Source organism: Mizuhopecten yessoensis, unplaced genomic scaffold (assembly GCF_002113885.1).
Source record: "Mizuhopecten yessoensis strain PY_sf001 unplaced genomic scaffold, ASM211388v2 scaffold419, whole genome shotgun sequence".
NCBI lineage: Eukaryota > Metazoa > Mollusca > Bivalvia > Pectinida > Pectinidae > Mizuhopecten > Mizuhopecten yessoensis.
The window spans coordinates 253,135-275,868 of record NW_018403537.1 but is presented as its reverse complement, the minus strand read 5'-3'; the positions used below and the strand labels follow the sequence as shown (position 1 = coordinate 275,868).

Genomic DNA, 22,734 nt, shown 5'->3' with positions numbered 1-22,734 from the left:
TTTTCAAAGCACATATAGTAGTCAGTCCACTCTGTAACCTTTGTAATATTGAAAGAGAAACCATCGAACACTTGCTCTGGGAATGTGAAGAGGTACAGAATTTAGTACAAAACTTAGATAGCCTGTTGGAAGCACTATATATTCCTTTTACAGTTAATAAACAAACTCTACTATTTGGTAAGATTGATAATAATAACAATCCTTGTCAGAAAGTGGATAATGAAATTATTTTAATCATAAAGCAGTACATTTACAAAACAAGATGTTTACATCAGACACTGAATGTCAATGCATTGATTTATGCCATTATGGATCATTTTAGTGTGCAGAAATATATCATTAGAACTAAGGGGGATGTAGCCAAAGATAAATTTCGAAACGGATGGAGAAAGTGGGAAAGGTTGCTACAGATAATGGGATGAATGATAAGATGTTGTTTGCGCATTCACATTCCCTGAATAGTTGGACAAATTCTTTCCTATTTTTTTAATTTTTTTTTAGTATATTTTTTAAAATTTGTTTTTAACTCTATTGACCTTATGCATATATATATAAATCACCAGTCCCTGACAAAACCAGCTCACTTGTTACATCATATTTGCATTTGCTAGTATTCCTCATTTGCAATCATACCGTCCATTCTTTTTCTCTTTTCTCCCCTCCCCTCCCCTCTCCCTCTCTCTCTCTCTCTCTCTCTCTCTCTCTCTACCACCCCCTTCCCTTACCTTTCCTGAAGAAAATGACAAAAGACAATGCTCTGGAGTTTGAGTTATACCTGTGTGTATTTTTTCTGTCTGCTTCTCTCAAGCTCTGATATGCCTCCTCTTTAACTGCATTTTTGTTTTGTTTTCTTTTCATATTTCTTAATTCAAATGACTGTCATTTGTGTATTGTGTGTGTGTGTGTGTATGGGTAAGTGTAAGTTTGAGCGAATGCCTGAGTATATTTTGTATTGGACATTTGATTCAGGGCATGAAATATATCACTTTGAAGCTGTGTATGTCCATGTGAATTGATGTATACAACAACTAAGTGGGTGATTTTAAATGTGAGTATGATGTTTGTAAATCTGGAATGATGATGATATCATTATGAATTAATGATGTTGAGGATGATGATGATATGATGATGATAATAATACGTTGATGAAGATACAAATGGAATGAAGATTATGATTGAAGATGATGATTGTATGATGATGGTGATGCTTGTATGATGATGAAGATGATATCTATATGCTGATGAAGATACATATGGAATGATGATTGTATGATGATGATGATGATGATTGTATGACAATGATGGTAATAATAATGTTGATGATGGATGATGGCAATGATGATGATTGAATAATTATATATGAAAGATGATGATGACGATGATAAAGATGAATGATGATGATAATGATATCATGAAGACAATGATAATGATTGTGATAATGCTAGATCCATGTCCGTGTGTGTATGTGTGAGAATGCGTGAATGTCCTGTTTATGTATATGTATATGTAATGAAAAAACTTGAAAAAATAAAACCATTACAAAAGAAAAAAAGTTACCAGTGTGGTGTTTGGGTTCTGTTACAGGAAACGACGAGTACCAAGTCTTTATATAGTGGGTAATTTATTTATTTATTTTATCCCTGTAACAATATTAAAACACACATGAGACAATATACAGAAAAGAATTCGCCTCGACTAATAATACATTTACATATGGACAATTCACTTTGTAACGTACGATACTTTTTAAAAGCAGTAAGGTTTATACAACACTTATTTTAAGAAGTAGCCTAGAAAACTATATATGAATATGGTTCACTTAGAATACAAGTAAACTACACCGAAGTATAGTATCCGCGTTAAATAAGTTATAGCATTTCTGATAAATATAAATTATAGAGCATGAATATTTATTAGCATAAATATTAAATTTAGCAAAAGCTTATAGTTGACCAATAGCTTACCCTGTGTGTGGTACCTGGGATCCACTAGTATAAACAAACATGTTGAGAGGTTTAAACGTATCTCTCCAAATTTTGGCAGGTATGTATCTATATGACATTATACAAAGTAATACTACTTAGACTCAATATATTTTACTGAATCTTTAGGAAAAGACAAATCTAACAGGGTGCCTCCCCCCCCCCCTGTTTTAGAACTTTGTTGCCCCCAACATAATGCGGGTTGCTACCAACGTACCTTTATTAAAAGAACGTTTATTTAATCTCAACAAATATTGAGAAGCTAACACAAGAAATCTTAATTTAAAAGTATTGAAAACTAACATTATAATACAATAGGAACAATTTCTTAAAAAAAACATAGTAAGCTATTATATAAATATACAAATTCACTGGCATAAGAAATAAAATCACTTCTTCATCACCAATAGATGATTGCCGTCAAAATTGTATCCGTACTAGGCGCAAACAATCCATCTTGGAGAAGTGATCTTAAATATTCTGCTTTCACCTTCCTTGGGTTAGTCACCAGATCCGTTGCCATGACGAAGTCCCCATATCTGTCCGGCTTTCGTCTCGTCCTATTGGACCGTCGTATTTCCGGCGACGAGGGGGTATCCACGTCCTGCACCTCCTCAACAACCGGGTGTTCCTCCTCGTTGGACTCTGTGCCCTCCGTAGAAGTTTCATCGGTGTTTCCTTCCATTATCGACTCATGGTCTACAGGATCGCCTCCGTCGACATTCGATGGAACGTCCTGTCCGACGTCTTCCCCTTTTTCGCAGATCCTTTCCCCTTCTTTGGTGTTGGCATAAGATCAGTAAGGGGCCGGGCTATCTTCGGGAAATCATATATAAATTTCTGATAGTAGCCAGCGAAACCAAGAAATCGACGAACATCTTCAGGGCAAGTAGGTGTCTTCAAGTTTCTGATCTTATCAACCTTCTCTGGGTCCGCTTAAATTCCATCCTCGCTAACTACAAATCCCAGGTATTTCACCTTACGTTAGAAGAATGAACATTTCTTTGGAGAAAGCTTTATCCCATGCTGTCGCAGTCGGTCAAGTTCCCTAGAGAGGTTTTGAAGATGTTCCTCGAATGTTGAAGAAAATATGATTACATCATCTAGGTATATGAAGCAATCAACCATATGGAGCTCACCAAGGCATTATTCCATTAGCCGCTGATAAGTTGCTGGGGCATTCGCAAGACCGAACGGCAGTCGATTGAATTCGTAAAACCCCAGAGGGCCGTCGGTGAATGCTACTTTCTCCTTGTGTTCTTCCTCAACTTCCACTTGATGGTAGCCACTCTTCATATTGAGTACAGAAAAAAACTTTGCACCCGAGTCTAGAGTCTAGAATAGAGTTGTCCATTCTTCTTGCGCGCCAATACCACTCCAGAACCCCAGGGCGAATGGGATTTTCTTATCACTCCACAGGTAAGTAGTTGCTGAAGGTGATCCCTAACCTCCTGAACCAGACCGGGTGGTATCCTCTGGTGACGTTGTTTAAACGGGCAGTCATCATCTAGTTCAATTTTGTGAGTAGTACCAACTGTGTGTCCAATTCTCCACTTGAAAAACAAATATAGATAGTACTTCTTTTCCAGTCGGTTCCCCTCTTTCCATTTCCTGGGCAGCGAGGTTGTTCCTTACAGCCACGGGCTGTATTTCGCAAACTAATCCCCGTGGCGGGACAACTACTGTTCTGGTGGTAACATTGGAAATATTAACGTTGATAATCCCAACTGCTTGGGAAACATCTAAGTCCTCTGTCAGTACTGAAGTAGGCGTGGCATCTTTGAGCGCGCATACATTAGGGCAAGGCAGCTCCTTTTCCACTTGCAATGGATGTTAACTTGTCGGTTTGGTGGTATTGTCTCGTTATCCCTCTCCGCACTACGTAGCACAGCGAGACAGTAGTTGTTATGCTGTAGCTGTTTCTCCTGAAGTGAAATACAACGAAAAGACATGTACCAGGGTGTAGTTAATGGCGCTTCCTGGAGATAACGCGGGCCAAACCATTCCTGACATCTCCTCATAAAATGAGAGAGTACGTTGGTTCCTAGCAGAACTGGTATGCGCTTATTGAAGACATAATCGGGGATAACAAGTAAAAGGCAGTTGTTTTTTTTCTCGCCTTTTCTCCTTAAACTGTCTACTTCGATGTTGACTTCAATGAATCCGATGTATGGTTATACATCTCCACCAGCAACTTCAATCTTAAGTGCTCCATCCTTAAGTGGTTGTAGTGGTGTCCAAGATGGCTCCTGTAAAATGTTTCGTCAACACTTGATACGGTAGCACCTGTATCGAATAATGCCTTGGCCTCCAGTCCATCTATGAAGATATCGGCTATAGTACACCTCCCCAATCGACCAGGTGGTCCCTCATCTGGTGTCTCCCTACTGGTAATATCCATGCTGTCCTCTAGTCGCAGACCCCAAGATGTAACCGATTCACCTTCCTTCTGCTTTGCACTATAAAAGGATCGTAGTATTGTATCTATGGATTCATTTCGGTCGTATACAGATTCCATCTTTTCCAGGATAGTTGATAAGGAAGCCTGGGGTCTAAGTCTCATCAACACATTCTTGGGCTCTCCTCTCAATGATATTCTCACAGCCTCATTGATGCCCTCCTTGGAATGTGTAACTTCCAGCATGTGACACTTCACCTCATACTTCCAATGCTCATAGGTAACATATCCCTTTGATAGAGGCGGATCCCGCGAAAAGGTTGGTGATCTTGGCCGTGTGGTGTTGTGATGAGTCGAAAGCATCCCTTGTATCCTCTTGCTCTTTAGGTTCATTATGCTGAGCTGCTGCAAATCGGCTACTCTTCCAGCCTTAATATTTGCTCCCATTTCCTTGAACATGGCGTAGAGTGTCTCTGCCTCAGCTGTGTCCGACTTTATCTCTTACTTACCAAGTGATATATAAAAAGTACAGGAATAACTACACAGTAATAAAAAAACTAATACACAAATAACTTACCAAGTCCTGACAAATATTACTGAAAAAAACACCAAAAGTCCAGGTGTGTGTGATGAGCAATAACACGATGACAAAGTAAGCAAAGTCCAATTATGTAATAACCTGGAAAACAATAGTAAGTCTAGTTTATTTGGCTACCTGAAAAAAACAAATATTACTTACCTCAGTCCATTTATGCAATGTTTAGATTCCAAAACTCAAGTGTTGAATATAATTAAACAGACTAACTTAAGATGAAACTTAAATATATTAATTAAAGTAAACAAACCAAGACATCTTAACTAAATTTCTTGTTTCAGTACGAACTTGGAACCTATCATAGCCATCTTGTAGGACACAACTGTCAATGATATGAGACCTAGGCTGTGATTGGTGGAGACGAGAACGAGACAAGCAGCGACAGCCATCGTCTCTACAGCGCGCCGGGTATAAATTGCGGGCCTCGTGCGTTATTTGGTAGACTGATAGGACTGGTGAGCCAGTCGACTAAACTGGAAAGTACCAGCAGTCTCTGGGACGGAGACACCCTGGTACCAAGTGTCCCATATCACCTTCAACCACAAATAACTTTTTAACAAATAAATACTCTAACTTTATATCCAATCGCCGACGGATTAACCATCAACTATAGATTAGCACTGAGCTATCTCAGTTCGTAGTCAACTCAGGAATATCGTTAGGCCTAGGTACAATGTATTTAAATAGCGGGACAATTGCTTGTTGACAGCGGTAACAAGACTTGTTCCGAGGGGATTTAGATACTTAGGTGTAGCATTTAGCCGGTAAAGGATGGGCATTATACCGTCCGTTACTGGGGTGGTAATTTAGGTAGTAAAATAAGGTAGTAAGGTAGGAAATCATGGACGTAAGCACGTTGTTTTGCCATGGGATGCACAGGCTCACGTGTATTGTCATTATTTGGAATAGCGGGGGTGCAGGAGCGTGGACAGCGCCTGGTATGACCGGGTGCCGCGATCTGGAGGGTGGCAAGTAGGTTTAGGCCATCCTCAGACGTGGAGGGTGCGTTTGGTTTTACCTCACATTTTCCCAACTATGACACTTGCCTATATTGAAATTAACATTAAATTCCATATATTTAATACAATTTTCTGCACTCTGACGACACATATAGGCATTAGTTATGGTTCGGACATTAGTTTGGAGTTTTAAGTTCAGGGAAACTAAAAGGAAAGGGGTAGGCATTACACAAACACATTATTTCATAGGTTTATAGGCCCAAAGGAGCCTTGTCAAGTTGGGGAATTTCATTATTTTAAATTACATTTATTGTTATTTATAAATACTTTTTCTGGGAACAGGGCTTGAACAGCTCAAACTGGTGACTTTTATACGTATTTACAGGTTTTTGTTTTATTTCTTTTATTTTTGAAGATTTTTTAACAGTACATTATACATTTACAATTCATTTTTCCATACACATACACACACTCATTCCATTTCTAGTCGTTAGCAAAAATTCAACAGGGAAAAGGGGTACATGATGACAAGACAAAGGACTTTGATGGATCTATTAAAAGAAATAATTCGTTCATGAGTTAAGTCTCTCATTATTGTTATTTTTATTATAATATTATATTATAATATTATATTATTATTGATATTGCCAGGGACTTTGACCAGTTTTTGTTTCAACTATATTTCCATACACTTATATATTGTAAACACTTGTATAATATAGATATCACTAGAGAGGATATAAAAATATGGCATTGATATAGTAAATAGTATTTACAGTTTTGATAGGACGAATTACCTCCCCTTTTTGTTAGCAATTTTCTTTAGAGCCTAGGTCATCGTCCCTTTATTTCTATTGTTATATAAGTTTACTCAGGTGTATTTCTAGTCTTGGTTCATTTAGTTAGCTTAAAATGTATTTGTTATTGTTAGTTTATTTTGTTATTCAGTCTATAATTTCAAAGATTAATTCCTTCCAGTTATTATACGATTAAGTTTGAAAATGTTCATATATGGTGTCCATTCTTCCCAATTTATCCCAAAGTCCTTACTTTTATTTTGTTATATAATTAATTATAATTTTGTTTGTAAATATAAATTGTTGACTCTATTTCAATTTTCGGGTTGTACTTTCAAACGTGTCCAGCCGGGATTGCAAAAGAACATAGCAGTGGAGAGTAATGAGGAATGGATGCGATAACATTATCAAAACACAACGCGCAGTACAATACTACTATTTATGGAAGCACCACCCATTCGCCAGGCCTCCCCTCTTGCTACACATATATCCAACCTCTATCACATACACAAGATCACGCAAACATTACAAATATGTGGGCTCGTCCTTAAATGGCATTAATTGCTAAAAGCACATTAAACAATATAAGTGGCTGCTGCCACTTCTCACCTTCTTTGGAACCATCGGTGTAAAGTTGTGTATGAGAAGGGTAATTCGAAATGCATTCCCGAAAGGAGGATTTGTGTTCTTCAGATATGTTAAAGTCAGCTATGTAAGTCAACTTTATGTTGAGTTTTTGTAGGAAATTTGAAATTCGGATACCGAATGTTGGCAGAAGTGTTTGGTTTTGGATATTTTGGTATTTTGGGTTGAATACTTGTTCGAAAGCAGGATTTTTGGGGTTTGATTTTAATAGAGCTGCGAACTGTAATGCAAGTTTTTTCCTTCTGTCATTAAGTGTCATTCGCTTCCACGTACAGGCTTTTTACAGGTGTTGTTCGAAAAACTCCAAGGGCTAGACGTAGCCCTTGGTTATGGATTGGGCCTAGCATTTGCAGGTAAGAACTCCGCGCCGACCCGTATGCCATAGAACCATAATCAAGTTTTGTTCGAATAAGTGATCTGTATAGGCGTAAAAGCATTTCACGGTCCGCTCCCCAATCAGTATGAGAAAGGACTCGTATAATGTTTAACGCCTTGGAACACTTATCCTTCAGATACTTTATATGTGGTATGAAAGAAAGTTTCGAATCAAAAATGAGGCCGAGGAATATGTGGTATGAAAGATAGTTTCGAATCAAAAATGAGGCCGAGGAATTTAGTCTTTTGTGTGTGTGTTTGTTTGTTTGATTTTGTTTAACGTCCTATTAACAGCTAAGGTCATTTAAGGACGTTCAACAACAGGAATTCAAGTGTAAGGATTGGGCCATTGTGTGATTTTCGATTTAAGATTAAGAGAATTTGAAGCCGTTTTCGTCTTTCCAATTTTGTAGTTTGTTTAAACTCTGTTGAAGTTGTCGTTATGTCGTGTGCATGTTCTTAGATCTGTAACAGATCAAGAGGTCATCTTCAAATAACGACCTTTCTGTTGATTGACCAAGACATTTGACTATATCGTTGATTTTGAGACCAAAGAGGGTGACTGATAGGATTCCACCCTGTGGGACTCCCATTTCCTGTTTAGACGTTTCAGAAAAAGTTGAACCAACACGGCCTTTGAAGTGTCTATCTGATAGGTAAATAGATTGGGAAGGTTTCCACGTACGCCAAGGTCGTAAAGATCTTTCATGATGCCATACTGCCATGTAGTATCATATGCCTTCTCAAGATCAAAGAACACGCAGACATTCAAATACGCCCACATATCACAGAAGGGACACATCCTTAAATGACCTTAACTCTTTGAAGCATGTAATACCCAATAACGCAGTGGTAGAACTAGACCATATAACGTCCGGATGTTGTGATAGTTGAGGCAGACAAAACGTTGATGCCAGCTACAGAAGCATAATGTCGCCAGCGTGTGTTGATGCTGATGATGGCGAAACCAACCTCGCCACATGACAAACATCAGATAAGGGGGTTTGACGCGTTCCGGAATTGCAAGATTGCATCTAAAGTATGTTGCGACTTTAATTGTGGTGTTGCATCAGTGCTATCATTTACAATTTATATCGGTATGTATATTCAATGTTGTTTTCACAAATCACTGTTAAGAGTTTTGCGAAACAAGAGGTCTCGTTAAAACATGCTTGTTTATGGATTGTTACTAATGGACATATTTAGGTGATTGTGATGAATGCGCGTTGCTTCTGTATGGGTTTGGTTTATAGGGTTTAACGTCCTGAAAGGATAAGCGTCGATGTGTGTTATGTAGGTTTGTGTTCCGGAGACAGGTTATGCTTGTGTTTTCCCACTGGTATTATAGCGCGGATCTCTGGCTGCCTTTTTTACTGAAAATATCATGCCGAGGGCACCCAGCACAGCTTTCCACCCGGTCACATTATACTGACAACGAGTGAACCATTTGTCAATTTCCTAAATGCTTAACGTTCAGCAGGGAATAACAACTTGGCCTGGGGACAGACCTCATTGCCTTCCTCACCCGGGTAATTGTTCAACATTAAAGCCAAAAACGAGGTATAGCCAGGCAAGGCGATAGGAAATAAAAGGTAGTTAGTAGTAGACAGAAATGAAAATATTGCAAAGAGTGCAACAGAATTATTTTGGTCGGTTTTGTGTCCCAAAGTTAAGGGCAAAAGAGCATATACCAAATTCTGCAGGGGGTTCCAATACTACTGGCATCTTACGATTCGTACGACAGCAGGTATATTCTTTTCTAGATCACGTCCTACAGTGATGTATTGACATTGAAAAATAATTGTGATTATATTCAGAAAGAGTATTTGGTTTTCATTACCTCGTTTCCAGATTTGGCATATTATGATCGTGGAAGCACCAAAAAGACTTTTCGTGTTATTTGCAATTAAAAAAAAAATGACAGAAATTCTATCAATACAAGAAAATTTGTGTATTTGTTTGGGGCTTAAAAGTCCTCGCACCAGCCAGGGTAAAATGAGGACGGGTGTCTAGGAATAGGAAGACGCCGCCTGAAACAGAATGTAGAATTATTGCAATTGGGGTAGCCGATCAATTTTGGTTTATTCGTAGAGGACACACAAGAAAAACCTCTGATTCTGCAGGTGCCCACATTAGTCGCATTTTTGCGATACACATGTAGTGCAAATACAGCAAGTATATTCTTTCCCCGTGCATGCACGGGTTAAAAAAAGAGACGGAAAACCCATTAGGCCTGCATCGCTCACCTGGTATTAATCTCACACTTGTAACCTTCAAAGTGGACTAAGATAAAGTAACAGAGAAACATCCAACTTGAAAAAACTGATTAAATCGAGTATAAATACATGGCAATAGTCACTTGAGCAGACTATGGCACCTTCTTCTAAGGCTCATCATGAGGGCACACGCCTAAAATGGATATTGTGGTACAATGCTACTACGACTATCAGGAATAAAAAGAACATGCATAATACATGACGCAACCAATGCAGAAAGGAATCCAAAAATAATGTATCTTTTATTACATGTTCTTCGTTTAAAAATGTAGAGAAGTATAAGAAGTGGCATTTCACAAGCGTTACGTCATAGAACAGGTATCTAAATCTAAACTCGGGTAATAAATCCATTCTTGATCTGAAAACATTTCTTCGTTTTGGAAACGTGAAGACCAGCCTCAATGCATAACGTGTCGGGTACCATTTACAGTAAACCATTTGTTATCGAATTGTGTCGACCTTCAGTCAACTCGAAGCAATTTCTATGATAACGTCTTTATCCTTTTTTCGAAAAAATAAGTTGACGTTTGTCTTTTACCTTTATGTTCGTTTGATGTTTTTATGTTGTATTTGTTTCTGTCGACCATTTGTTGACCCTAATGGCATATTCTGTGCTGATGGGCCGTTTAGCAAGTCAAAATAATAATAATTCTTCGTTTGTAACAATTACTATTGAAGGCATAAATATTGATCCAAAATGAATGTAAAACTTTCACCAGCACATGTTGTTGGCTTTCTTGAATGTCTGACTTGCTTGCTATGGTTGCCTTTATGACTTCTACTTCAGGGCAGTCAAGTGACAGGGTAAATCAACTGCAACCATCGCAATATGTGGTCTATTTCCTAATAAAAGTTTCTTCCTTGGCAATACCTCAGTGTTGGCCTCAGTGTTTAACGTTTGCCCAAGTAAGGGAAGAGATTAGTTCTGTCCCCTTTTCAGAAAGGTAAGACTTTTAAGTCGGCATCTGATCTGCAAGGAAGTTAATACACCATCCAGAGCACAGGCAGAACATTGCAATTACCTTTATGTTAATGTGACGTTAAAACAAATAAAACCAAATAAACCAATGCCCTCTTTGGCGAACGTTCAACCCTTCAGCTTAAAATTTGGTTTTTGGACTAACAAACACAAAGACTGGTAGGCAGTAGAGATAAGATAAAAAGTCCTGAAATGCCTTAACATCGACTTGGACGATTCTTGTTTATGTCCTCATAACAGCCAAAATATCAAAGTTGTAGCAACGGGACAGCAGATCAATTTTGGTCTCCTGTGTGTCCTCTAAGCAGATGAGACAAAAGCAACCTCCGATATTTCAAGGTCCACATAAGTTATACTTAGACGTGCAGTGGTTTCGTCAATGTTCTAAACAAAAGACAATATCTTCTTAAACATCTGTGATTCTGCGGGGGATGCTGGGGTAAGTCATTAGTCGCCTGTGCAACATGCAGATGGAGATACCAGGCCTGTACCTTTCTCAAACTTGGAAGTAGTCAGAAAATACAAAAATATACACATTGTAAAACCTTAAAATGATGACGTGTATCACAGCCATAGAGAAAACCGTCGAGACGAGGTTGTCCTTGTCCGATTCCTGGGCCGCTTTCGTTTACAGCGATCCAAACGTTTGGACGAGAGTTGTTCTTTATGAAATAAGGTCGGACCTAGTAATCTGAAGCTGCTTTTAGACGAGCATTGACAAAGCTTTGCTAGGCCTGCATAACTATTTGCAAGTCCGCCAGGATTTATACATGAAAATGTCCTATCTATAAACGGACTTACCGTTTTTTTCTGCCTGCACGAACAGGCCCCAGATGTTTTATTCTTACATTACCAATTCTTAGTAATTAAAGCCCGAAGACCAGCAACTTAAAGGAAAAAACTTGCTATAAGATTGCAGTGACCTTCAGCCAACAAAAAATCACATTGTTACAAATACCGTCTCTGAACAGAGAAAAAAAACCTCTTGGTCTGTTCAAAAATATATACATAACCATAGCCTCTTCTCTTTTTCAAGCTTGTTGTTTATTTGATGTCATTTTATACATTTAATGCGTCTTTTAAATCGGTTTAGATGGTAGGAGCAGGTGTACGTTTCAGGGGAAAACTGGCCTTCGGTATTCCACTATATGATCATAAGAGGCAACTAATTTGCCCCTCCCTATGAATCGGGGGTGGTAAACCTTAGTTGTCTTCTAAATAGACCTGTTGTTCCCATTGTATGTATATCATGAAAGGGACATGACGTGAAAAGACATATTTTTTAATGAATGTATGTGTTGTATGCACTTTCACTTATGTTACCTTGCTATCCCCATATTCATAGTCCGTTCCAAATGTCCAGTTTGACCACTTGAAATGTTCGGGAAAGCCATGTTAAAAATAGCGCCGATAACGTCACTTGACGGTTTTGAAACAAGGCTGTAAACACAGGTGTTGCAAAGTTTCCAATGGGGCCCTAGAGGCAACATGAGGCTGGGTGACTAATGAGGCGCCGCCTAAAACAGAAGATAAAATGGAGTCACGTCCTTAAATGAATGACTTTAAATAAGCCGTTAAGCAAAATAAAACCAATCCATGACTTTTTTGATCGTCTCTTGATTAAGTTTTGGTTCATTTTGTTTAATGTCCTAATAAACATCATGTTTCAGCCAAGGTCATCGATGGCGTGCTCCTTGGATGTATGCTGGTTGCAGCGTTTGTTGATATATTTGCTACCTTGCGATAGCGCGGATATGATGCTGAATTGCTACCTCACTGGAATGCTATGTCAAAGGCATCCACACGAGTATTCCGCCCGTATTTATTATACTTACAACGAGCAAACCTGTTGTAACGATAACCCTAAATGTTGAACATTAAGCAGGAAATAACAGCTTCCATTTTAAGAATTTTAAGTGTTGGCGTACTAAGGTATAATTGTGGTACTGCCGAACAAGGCGCTGGGACACAAACATGTTTTCAGTAGTAAAACATTACAAGATGTTGCAATTGGGGTAGCAGATCAATTGTAGATTTTCGAATGTCCTTTAGGCAGAGGACAACACATTTTATCATCCACTGCTTAAAGGTCATTAAATTCTGAATTGGTACCACATGCTGTGCATTGTCAATGGCCTAAGCGTTTCATTAAAATCATTATGCATAATGTATAACCTGCCCCCCGATTTTACATTAGAAATGATAGAAATATACGTTCAAGCTGAAATTCATTATATGTTTATAAACGAATATTTAAACGAGTTTCATATCGAAAATAGCTGCAAGCTTAAAGGGACCACGGAACCAAATCAAAAACAGATTGTGGGTTTTTCCCTTTTGGGCAGACGATTTGATTTAGTAGGAAGGTGAATGCCTCGGGGCCTGCTTGTTTGATATTTAGGTGGCAGAAGTTTCAGAAGTTTTATGTGTGGGTTGAGCAATATATATAGATGTAATATGCATAAAAAAATCAAGTCTGCTTTTGTCTGGGTGAGTTTATTAATTGTGTAATTTGTTGTAAATTTTGGTCGATTTTTGGTGCCGAATTCAATACAAGATGGCGGCCCCCACATAAAAAAAGTTCAAATTGGCAGATTTTTTAAATATTTTATTTACAGTTGTGTAAAATGATATTCTTCAAATTGAGGGCAGGTACATCAGCGTGGATAACCCCATTTAACCGGGACAGTGGTGAACGTTAACACTATCGTCTATGGAAAATCCTTTGGTTCTACGGTCCCTATAGTTGAGGGACCAGGGAACCAAATCAAAAATAGATTGTGGGTTTTTCCATTTTGGGCAGAAGATTTAATAAGAAGGTGAATGCCTCAGGGCCTGCTTGTTGTATATTTAGGTGGCAGAAGTTTCAAAAGTTTAATGTGTAGGTGGAGCAATATACAGTATATAGATGCAATATGCAGTAAATACAGTTGTGCGAGATGATATTGTAATTTTTTAGTGATAACTCTCTGGGTACCTTGGGTACCAGCACAGTATAACACCCGGTCACATTATACTGACAACGGATGAGCCAGTTGTGATTAATATGCTGGACGTGTAGCAGAGCATAAGAACTTCCATTGCTAGTACTTTAATACATATGTAACAGCCAGGGACATAACCCATTGTCTATTTCATCTGTCATAAAAGCCAAAGGTGAGGCATTGCCAAGCAATAGGAAACCAAAAAAGGTTGTTAGGACGTAAAGAAAACATAGAGATCCCCGATGTCGCAATAGCGGGCAGCAGATCAATTTTGTTCTTCAGTAAACGACGTTTAGGACATTCAGGGGATACAGCAGGCAGCAGGCATATCCCTTCCACAAAAAAAACTAAGGGGTTGTTTGGGTAAAGAATACACCTGCTGTATCCCACGGCATGCTCTTAGTCGCCGACAAAAGTGCCCTTCCAATCTTCAGAGCTTACTACCTTTTCTTCTGTAGGGAGACATTGATTGTGTTAAAAAAAGCATCTTATGTGGGCCTCCTCCAGAATCGGTTTGTTTGTGAGAAGTATTAACAGAGACGCAATTTAAACTAATTGTTGACCTCATTTAAACACTTGTTGGAACACTCGGGATCTTTTTCGTTTCATATCTTTCCTGTCTCCCTCCGCACTCATTCCAACATCTTGGAACAACTTATAAAGAGGTTTACATATAGGCGGTATTTAAAACTATACGACAACATGAGCTCTCTGTGAACGCTACTAATGTACCATTTATCTCAATAAATACGAACAAAACAAGATATACATGATGTATTGTTTTTAATTTGGTTCGACACCTTTTACCATGATTCTCCCTGAATTATATCGGCGCCCCCATCAACAGCAATAACAGACGGGAAATGGAGAATATAGTGGGAATCCTTTCATATCATTCGGTAATGCATACAAGTGTCATTCTAGTTTTATACTTCCACATTCGAAGAACCCATGCAATCCCCATTGTGAATTGCTGCATCATTATCTCCATGGAAGTCACCAGTGACCACGACATATGTTGTTGCGAGTGGCAACATAATCACTTCACGAGACGTTGTAAAGTTTCCACATCACTTTCTCCTTTGGTTTTTCACGTGTCCTCATCAATAATCACCTGACTAAAGTTAATCAATTGCGTGTTTTTTGAAAGGAAAGACCTGTGTCCCCTAGTACAGGGCACAACAACATATCCCTAATTCTAACAGCATATGTATTCTTTTCTTGATTCCTGATCTGAAGGGGTGACAAGAAGGAGGAATGCCATTTTAAAACTTAACCTGTGTTATGTTTTATTGCAGCATATATATTTTTGTAATATCTTGATATACAGGTAACGTTTTGGAACATCATAATAAAAAAGAACAATATATGCGAGATTATTAACCCTTCCCCATTTTTTCAAGAGACGGGCATTCATGTCAAAAACAAAATATTTTCCTACAAGAAAAACAACAACACTTTGCTTTATAGTTAAATCGATGTATAGGAAACCAAAGTCAATTTGTATTGTAGTGACAAGGCAGACACATATGTAGTGTCTGGAATATATGATGTCGTCTGACACTGTTGCGAGAACCTTGATTCCCGATAACATGTTCTATAGAGTCAGACGCCTGGACCACTAATGATGGGATGATACCACGACTGCCATATAAATATCTAGCTGTCACTAGCAACACTTTTTGCTATATCCATAAAACATGAATACAATATCCGGAAAATACCCTAGACATAGACACATGCCGCGAATCTGCACGTCTGGGTTCTGTCGATCTATAATTTCAAGAGGAGAATATAAATGTAATTGACTCCTTGCATTTAAATGAACTTATGCTTTTTTATGGATAAGTTGGAACAAAAGACCATGCATTGTTTCATTGCCTTTAATATTATCATATCACCGGTTCTGATGCCGATTGTATCAATCAACCTCATCAGCACAGTATTCTGTATTCAGTTTATATACGGAAAACGGTTTCGAAGTGTTAAAAATGTAGTTGCAATGCCCTGCTAAACGTTATTAAATTAGTTTTGTGCCCTTTACGTGGGAACAAAAATGCAACAATGTAAAAGGAATACACACGACGGACGAAGACGGATACAAATCTTCGAAAAACTTCTTTTGAATAGCCAAAAGGCACAAGATTAGGAGATTGATCAGTATCATGCTCAAATGATTGACTGATTCACTTTCAAGGTCCCTGTAGGATGCCGGGATAAAAGACTGCAAAATTTCTTCAAATGAATTACCTATGCCGACTTTCAATGTAAAAGGGGTCAAATGTGTCAATAGTTTCTTCTAAATATACAGACGGCACAAATAAATAACCTTTGCCAGCCTTCACGGTCACAGGGAAGACATATTTAATAAGTTATTAATATTATTATTAAATGCTTAACCGCCCATCAACACAGGATAGGCCATTAAATCCAACAATTGGGCGAAAAAACCCCAATGCAAAATAAAAACATCAAACAAATTTAAACGTTAAAAAACAAACGTCAATTTGAATACTGAAACTTGCTGTGATGACTCAAATTTTATTGAAAAGTCCAACAGCTTTCAGATTGAAAATTGAAGAGACATTTATGTTTTCGAAAAGTGATTTAAGACATGTAATGTTATCGTAGAAATTTTCTCGAGTTGATTTAAGTCAAGATTTTATTCTTTATTACATCAAGATAGTTGGCCTGTTGCTTAGTATAACCCATTTTAATATGTTTGCGCTTGGTCCTCTTTAAAGGTTTTGGTGTGGTATTAATACCAGGTGAGCAATTTAGGCCCATTGGGTCTCTTTCCAAAACGAAATCCGTAATAGATCAACAGGAATTCATGTCGCTATCGGCCTCCGTATGTTTCCATGACGTTTTACTGTCGCCATGCCGAAGACACCCCTCATTGTATTCCACGCAGTTACATTATACTGACAACGAGTGTTGCGATATTTGGTTTGGTTTGGTTTACTATTGTATAACGTCTGTCTTATCAACAGCTATGGTCATTTAAGGACGGTCTCCCCTGTTTGCAAGATGCATGCGTGTAGCGTATACGTGTGTGCTTGTCTCCTTGTGATAGCGCGGAACTGATGCTGACTTTATAGTGCTACCTCACTGAAACATACTGCCGAAGACACCAAGCAGGACACCCCACCCGGTCACATTATACTGACAACGAGCGAAGCAGTCGATCCACTCCTAAATCCCTGAAAGTAAAGCAGTAGTAAAAACTACCATTTTGACAGACTCTGGTATGTCTCGGCCAGGGGACAGAACCCAAAGCCTTCCTCACAGAGGCAAACGCTCAACTAACGGCCAAAAGTGAGGCATTGTCAAGGGAGACCCTAGGAAGAAGAAAAATAATTAGAAAGAAGAGAAAAGATAAGATCCCAAAGAGTAACTATCGTGTCTTCAACTGTGTGAAATCAACTAAATATTCCCTTGTGACAATCACAACTTTCAAATATAAATGAAGACAAGGTAGAGTAAAATAACGTGCACGATTTAACAAGGAATCTAACCAAAAACTTATTTGAAAAAAGGACAACAAAATTGTGTTAATTGGTTTCATTACATGCGGAAAAGAAATGAAACATGCACAGGAAATGATAACTCGATTACTTTATAACGTCCGGATAATTAAGGTAAACAGCACTTGTCCACATACATAGGTGTACTCCTAGCGAATTGAATAGGAATTTTGAATTTAACTCTTTCCGTACCGGAATGCCAAACTGTACTCACCTCCGCACATAATAAAAAATATAATAAAATGGCGAATTTGCTATGTATTTTATATATAGACAATGTGTAACCGCCGCTAAAAATAAATAGGTAACCTTAATCCAATGTTGTTATTTAAGGAATGATTTTTATTTTTTCAACATTTATGAGGTCATAACAACAATGAGTTTATGGACATATTGAATGAATCGCGTTAGCGATTCATGTAAAATATGTCCAAAAACCCATTGTTGTTATGACCTCATAAATGTTGAAAAAATAAATATCATTCCTTATATTTACATTGACGAATCCTTTCAGTGGATCGATATAACAACGAATAAAACAAATAAACAGGGTTTGTTCCTGCTTATACACGGGTGCAACGCAGTGGCGAGAACAGTGTTTTTTCGCGGGGAAATGTGACACTATCGTGAGAGATCTTAGCAACCGTCAACAACAATAACACAACAAAATGTAGTTCCATATTCAATGTTTATTTGTAGCACAGGACACGTGAATACGTGGATATTTCACAAAGCACAGTTCAATAATATTTTAAGATGTAAGAATTAAGCATCTAGGTCGGTCGTTCCGAGTGAGTAGTTTTTGTAGTGTATTACTACGCAGTGTGATCAGGTTACTATCAGTTCCCACGTGCTGAGATTCTATGAACACCTGTGTTATGCATTTATGAATGTATTTTTTGTCAATGGGTCTAAGCATACAGAATGTAAATATTGTTTCTTGTCGTTCTTCATAGACAAACACGTCTTCATTTTCGCAGCATTATGACTAACTGGCAGCTGATTATGACAGATAAATCGACAACGAATGATCCGATTCTTTTCAATCAGAACAGCATTGTTGTGCGGGTCCCTAACGGGGATTGAATTTGGTAACTTGGTCGTTTAGTTTCTCTAAATACAAGTACGTTTGATCGTGACTTATATTGAAATGTTCATGAGCCCCACTGGATTAACAACTAAGACACGTCAAGTTTGTTCCTGTGGGAATGAGAAACGACTCACTTTTAACGTTAAAAGTGAATGTTCTTTACTACGTTAGGCAGTTTAACCAATACTTAAGACATGTATGGAAACAATGCAATAGACACACAACGGAACACAATGGTAGTGTGATTACAGTAATTCAACACAGAGACGAACTGTTTAGTTCCTTTTTCTCATTTATATTAACTTAGTATGGTAAACATGAGGCTTGTTTGTTGACCAGGTTCGTGTTATTTATCGTCAATATATCTGTAAAGCTAAAGGTGAAATTGAAGGACTAAGTAAGTTGTTTGATGTCAGTCCTGACAAGTTCCCAGATAAACTACAGCGTCGTGTAACAAGAAGTCAGCCAACAGAGGGGCCGAGTTTGTTCCTGTGGGAATGAAAAAAATATACCCCGCTTCGAGCCGACCATAGTTGCAAAACCATAAATGGCCATTTACGGTGAAAACTCCTCAAAAGCCAAAGTCATTGCAAATAAATGTATGTCACCAGTGTCCGTTATTAGATTATTCAGTTTTTGTTGAAAATTTAAACCTTTCTGTACTGTAACTGCCAAACATTAGGAGACATGGACAATTTGATTTTGGTTTATTTTATTTACCGTCATCACAGCTAAGGTATTTTAAGGACATGTCTCCTTCTGTATAATGTATGTTTGATAGAGGCAGGGTATGTTGATATATTGCCTCTTTGCAATAACGCGGATCCAGCCTCAGATCTCTACCTCACAAGGGTTTAATCAGTTGTTTCCATTTCTTTTCAAGGTGATGCTCAGAAATACGTTATAACGCGAAAACTCACGTAATAACGTGAAAGTAAAGCTCGTAATAACGTAAAATAAACACGTTAAATCGCCAAATAACACGTTATTACACGAGCGTAAAAGTCGTCCCTTTCAACGCATTTATATGATATAAATTGTATAAAGAAGCCAAGTCGAACTCTATACACACTATCATTTTTAACAGTTTGAGTTGAATTGACACATGATGGATACAGATAGACGCCGGTTAATGACATTATGTTTTAATTGCTTGCTTATTTCAAATATTAAAATAACTATGGGGGGCAGATCGATTGGGGTTTCTTCAATGTTACCTTATCAGTAGATACAGGGGGCCATATTACTCGCCGTTTGACGATATATGTTGGGATAAAGTAGGCCTATTCTTTCCCCGAATTTGCAGGGGAGACCTGGAAAATATTGTCGACAGACATAAGGACAAACATAAGCACCTACCTTCCTTTATCCTGTATATAATTTCAGAATAATAATTAAGATTTGGTTATCCCTATCCGACTCTGGAACTGAGATTGAAATAAGATATCAATACTAAATCCCCAAATAAAATATGGTGTGTTTATAAAGATGTGGTCGGATTATATTCAATTGATGTTCATGAAGTCAATAAAGGAATAGTTTGACATTTCAAATGTTAATTGATGTTTGCCTGCCCAAGATTGCAACCTTACCTATGAAAGACTGTTACAATTTCTTTTGCGGTCGAAGTCTGAACTTAAAACAAGAAAGTAAGCAATCATACACTGTACTTACCAAAGATGCAGAACGCAGAAACGATTGCGTAACACACAATGAACGCTATCCGGATGTATAGGAAGTCGAACGGCGAGCTAAACTCCGCTCCCCGAGTGAAATTTAAACCATAAAATGTTCCATTTTCATCACTTTCGTTGGAAAAGAAGTTCATCATTAGCAATTTAACGGTAAAAATTGTTCACTGAAGTTTAATGTACACCCATCACAGTGACAGCATATGTTATGTAGCAGATATAGTTTTTCACAAAATACAATCCGATTCATTAATATCAATACCAGCACAAGAAATACTCATATGTGACATACAGCACATAACTGTACCTGACCTGAGGGAACAATTAATAAATGTAATCCAAGGGAAAGTCCCGCGATAAGTACAGACTAGTTTGTAGAACGGATAACGGTTGATCAATTGGCTCTATAATGTACTTTGTCAGCGATACAATGAGGCATTGGCATAACTGTATGATTGCGGCCCCAGCTGGATACGGTCACAGCAGCAGGCGTACCAAAACACTAGTAGCGCGACGCAGCAACAAAATATAATGAAGCTGACCTAGACTAGGTGTGAAATGTGCTGCCAATATTGCCACGTGACCGAAAAGGTTATCTTCTGAGAGGGGGAAAACCTTTTAAAGGTTATTTCAATTTGTATAAGTAATTCATCCTACAATAACAGTGTCTTGGGATAAAGCGCAAATACCAACGCAACTTTGGCAATTTTATCACAACTTATAATTGATCATGAGGTAACTACATACATGTTACATGCCAGAAAACTCTGGAAGATTTCAATTATATTGTGCAACATATTATATTATGTATCATTAAATCCATGCAATCATAGTGTGAGTGGTTAATATGGCACTGTGTGAAGTGACAGTGACTTTGAGGTGCCCTTACCGATTCACCCCGTTAAAATCTCTGATATTACACACATGTATGTATAATACTGGCTATTTGGTTCGGCCTACCGTAAATGGTTTCTACCTAACCTTACTGTATGCTTCTTCTATTTTCATACTTTATATGTTTAAAATGTATGTATTTCTATTTAGAACGGACTTTTATAGCATGCCTGTGCCCGATCCAATTGTTGATTCCAACAATAAAATAATTCTAAAACACGCCAGAAAACATAACCAAGGGTTTGATTTACATAAACGTGTCTTGTTTCGAATTTTTTCTGTTTGGTTTAGCATCCTTTAGAAGCTTAAGTATAGCCTTCATTGTTAAAATGTGTCCTATAGGCAGTGTGTTGGGTATATTGAACTCCTTCCCGAAGTGCAGATCAGATGACAGTTTGGAGTGCTATCTCGGAATAACAACTTTTCTTATTAAGGAGTTTGGAGGTACATTTACCAACACACCACCTCCTGCACACAAACACATTTCACGCATACATTACACAATTAAAGGTTCGTCCAAAACATTTAACCTTAGTTGTTTATAGGACTCTGAACTCTACCAATTTCAGGTCTTGTCCGTATTTTTTTTTTCTTATTTTTTTTTGTCGGAATCATCCTTGATGAAATAGGGTATCAAATTGTAATATTGTGATTTCTTCTCCAACCGTACGGTCCAGGGCGAGGCTCCAAATTAGGCAATATCTAACAAACTGTAAAATGTACTACAATCAAATTATCTGCATGGATAGAAAGATTATCAAGGGCTTTATCTAAATTGTAAAGTTCATGAAGGAAATAAAACGTTTGGGTATACTATGGGGAAAATGGAGAAAAGTTCAAAATATTTTTCTTACGGGTCTGAAGTACATGGACACAATCAAATACTTGTCATGTATAGAAAAGACCGTACGTGCTTTAACTTAATTGTAAATTTCTGCAACCCATAGTCCTCTGTTATCCCTTGGGGAGGGGGTACCAATTGCATGGTTTATCTTGGTCAATAACACTTTTGGTTATATTTCGTCTCAGCTCAGCAAGACATGTTTTCAAACTAGGTGGTAATAGTTATAATTAAATGACAATTAAATGGTTTGAGAAAGTAAGATCTTGCCACTAGGTTAGGAATACTTAATTAAAATGGGATGACAATTAAATGATTTGAAAAAACAGGATCCTGGCTCGCCCCAAGGGCCGGTGGGGTGGGGCCAAAAAGGGTGAAATAGCTTATATTTCAAAAATCGTCTCCCTTTGACCGAGATGTACCAGAATAAAATTTAAAAAATGCGTGGATGGCAAGGTCCGTAGGTGCATAAACCAAATTGTAACTTCAATACCACAATGTCATCTGCTCTCGCTTTGGGAAGAGTAAAGGTTACTATAGTAAAGGAAGGAAAACTTTGAAAAAAAATTCCAGCAAGAAGTTTGTTGGAATAGTTAAATGATGATAGTTAAATAGTTTTAAATCAAACAGTATCAGAAAGCAAGATTCTAACCTTCCCAAACAGGAAAGTCGGCTAAATGAAAATATATTTTATATTTCTC

General features: G+C 37.8%; 1 protein-coding gene across 1 annotated transcript in view; it reads right to left on the bottom strand.

Moving 5' to 3' along the window:
- LOC110448380 (trissin receptor-like) overlaps window positions 1-20,319 on the bottom strand; it is a 44,216-nt gene extending 23,897 nt beyond the window's left edge. The window contains exon 1 of the mRNA XM_021494583.1: window positions 20,282-20,319. The gene's annotated coding sequence lies outside the window, so the exon portion shown is untranslated. The remainder of the gene's footprint in view (window positions 1-20,281) is intronic.
- Window positions 20,320-22,734: the final 2,415 nt, after the last annotated feature.